The 2,667-nt window shown below is 42.1% G+C and overlaps 1 non-coding gene across 1 annotated transcript; it reads left to right on the top strand.

Moving 5' to 3' along the window:
- Positions 1-1,895: 1,895 nt before the first annotated feature.
- On the top strand, positions 1,896-2,003 carry LOC112798365 (small nucleolar RNA R71). Its single transcript, XR_003199979.1, has one exon. It is a non-coding gene; the product is annotated as a small nucleolar RNA R71 (small nucleolar RNA).
- The last annotated feature ends 664 nt before the right edge of the window (positions 2,004-2,667 follow it).

The raw sequence follows: 2,667 nt of genomic DNA, 5'->3' as shown, positions 1-2,667 counted from the left end.
AGCAGGATCTTCCTCCAGGGTGTGCTGTTTTTCTTTCTGTTTTTCATTCTGTTTTTGCTTTTTCAATTGATTTTGTGACTTCTCATGATCATCAACCTATAGAAAACATAAAATAACAAAGGAAAATAGATAAAATGTAACATTGGGTTGCCTCCCAACAAGCGCTTCTTTAATGTCAGTAGCTTGACAGTGGGCTCTCATGGAGCCTCAAAGATGCTCAGAGCAATGTTGGAACCTCCCAACACCAAACTTAGAGTTTGAATGTGGGGGTTCAACACCAAACTTAGAAGTTGGTTGTGGCCTCCCAACACCAAACTTAGAGTTTGACTGTGGGGCTCTGTTTGGCTCTGTTTTGAGAGAAGCTCTTCATGCTTTCTCTCCATGGTGATAGAAGGATATCCTTGAGCCTTAAACACAAAGGATTCTTCATTCACTTGAATGATCAATTCTCCTCTATCAACATCAATCACAGCCTTTGCTGTGGCTAGGAAGGGTCTGCCAAGGATGATGGATTCATCCATGCACTTCTCAGTCTCTAAGACTATAAAATCAGCAGGGATGTAATGGTTTTCAACTTTTACCAGAACATCCTCTACAAGTCCATAAGCTTGTTTTCTTGAATTGTCTGCCATCTCTAGTGAGATTTTTGCAGCTTGCACCTCAAAGATCCCTAGCTTCTCCATCACAGAGAGAGGCATGAGGTTTACACTTGACCCTAGGTCACACAAGGCCTTCTTGAAGGTCATGGTGCCTATGGTACAAGGTATTGAAAACTTCCCAGGATCTTGTCTCTTTTGAGGTAATTTCTGCCTAGACAAGTCATCCAGTTCTTTGGTGAGCAAAGGGGGTTCATCCTCCCAAGTCTCATTTCCAAATAACTTGTCATTCAGCTTCATGATTGCTCCAAGGTATTTAGCAACTTGCTCTTCAGTGACATATTCATCCTCTTCAGAGGAAGAATACTCATCAGAGCTCATGAATGGCAGAAGTAAGTCCAATGGAATCTCTATGGTCTCATTTTGAGCCTCAGATTCCCATGGTTCCTCATTGGGGGACTCATTGGAGGTCAGTGGACGTCTATTGAGGTCTTCCTCAGTGGCGTTCACTGCCCCTTCCTCCTCTCCAAATTCGGCCATGTTGATGGCTTTGCACTCTCCCTTTGGATTTTCTTTTGTATTGCTTGGAAGAGTACTAGGAGGGAGTTCAGTAATTTTCTTGCTCAGCTGACCCACTTGTGCCTCCAAATTTCTAATGGAGGACCTTGTTTTAGTCATGAAACTTTGAGTGGTTTTGATTAGATCAGAGACCATGGTTTCTAAGTCAGAGGTGTTCTGCTTAGAACTCTCTGTCTGTTGCTGAGAAGATAATGGAAAAGGCTTGCCATTGCTAAACCTGTTTCTTCCACCATTATTATTGTTGAAACCTTGTTGAGGTCTCTGTTGATCCTTCCATGAGAGATTTGGATGATTTCTCCATGAAGGATTATAGGTGTTTCCATAGGGTTCTCCCATGTAATTCACCTCTTCCATTGAAGGGTTCTCAGGATCATAAGCTTCTTCCTCAGATGAAGCTTCCTTAGTACTGCTTGGTGCATTTTGCATTCCAGACAGACTTTGAGAAATCATATTGACTTGCTGAGTCAATATTTTGTTATGAGCCAATATGGCATTCAGAGTGTCAATCTCAAGAACTCCTTTCTTCTGATTCGTCCCATTGTTCACAGGATTCCTTTCAGAAGTGTACATGAATTGGTTATTTGCAACCATTTCAATCAGCTCTTGAGCCTCTGTAGGCGTCTTCTTCAGATGAAGAGATCCTCCAGCAGAGCTATCTAAAGACATCTTGGATAGTTCAGACAGACCATCATAGAAAATACCTATGATGCTCCACTCAGAAAGCATATCAGAGGGACACTTTCTGATCAATTGTTTGTATCTTTCCCAAGCTTCATAGAGGGATTCTCCTTCCTTCTGTTTGAAGGTTTGGACTTCCACTCTAAGCTTACTCAATTTTTGAGGTGGAAAGAACTTTGCCAAGAAGGCATTGACTAGCTTTTCCCAAGAGTTCAGGCTTTCTTTAGGTTGTTAGTCCAACCATGTCCTAGCTCTGTCTCTTATAGCAAAAGGGAATAGCATAAGTCTGTAGACTTCAGGGTCAACCCCATTAGTATTGACAGTGTCACAGATTTGCAAGAATTCAGCTAAAAACTGATGAGGATCTTCCAATGGAAGTCCATGGAACTTGCAATTCTGTTGCATTAGAGAAACTAATTGAGGCTTAAGCTCAAAGTTGTTTGCTCCAATGGCAGGGATAGAGATGCTTCTCCCATAGAAGTCGGGAGTAGGTGCAGTAAAGTCACCCAGCACCTTCCTTGCATTGTTGGCATTGTTGTTGTTTTCAGCTGCCATGGGGTCTTCTTCTTTGAAGATTTCTGTCAGGTCCTCTACAGAGAATTGTGCCTTAGCTTCTCTTAGCTTTCGCTTCAAGGTCCTTTCAGGTTCAGGATCAGCCTCAACAAGAATGCTTTTGTCTTTGCTCCTGCTCATATGAAAGAGAAGAGAACAAGAAAATATGGAATCCTCTATGTCACAGTATAGAGATTCCTTGAGGTGTCAGAGGAAAAGAAAAATAGAAGGCAGAAGTCGAAGAAGAATGTGAAAAGAGGGG

The sequence above is a fragment of the Arachis hypogaea genome, chromosome 4 (genome assembly GCF_003086295.3).
Source record: "Arachis hypogaea cultivar Tifrunner chromosome 4, arahy.Tifrunner.gnm2.J5K5, whole genome shotgun sequence".
Taxonomy (NCBI): domain Eukaryota; kingdom Viridiplantae; phylum Streptophyta; class Magnoliopsida; order Fabales; family Fabaceae; genus Arachis; species Arachis hypogaea.
This window is presented reverse-complemented; position numbering and strand designations above follow the sequence as displayed.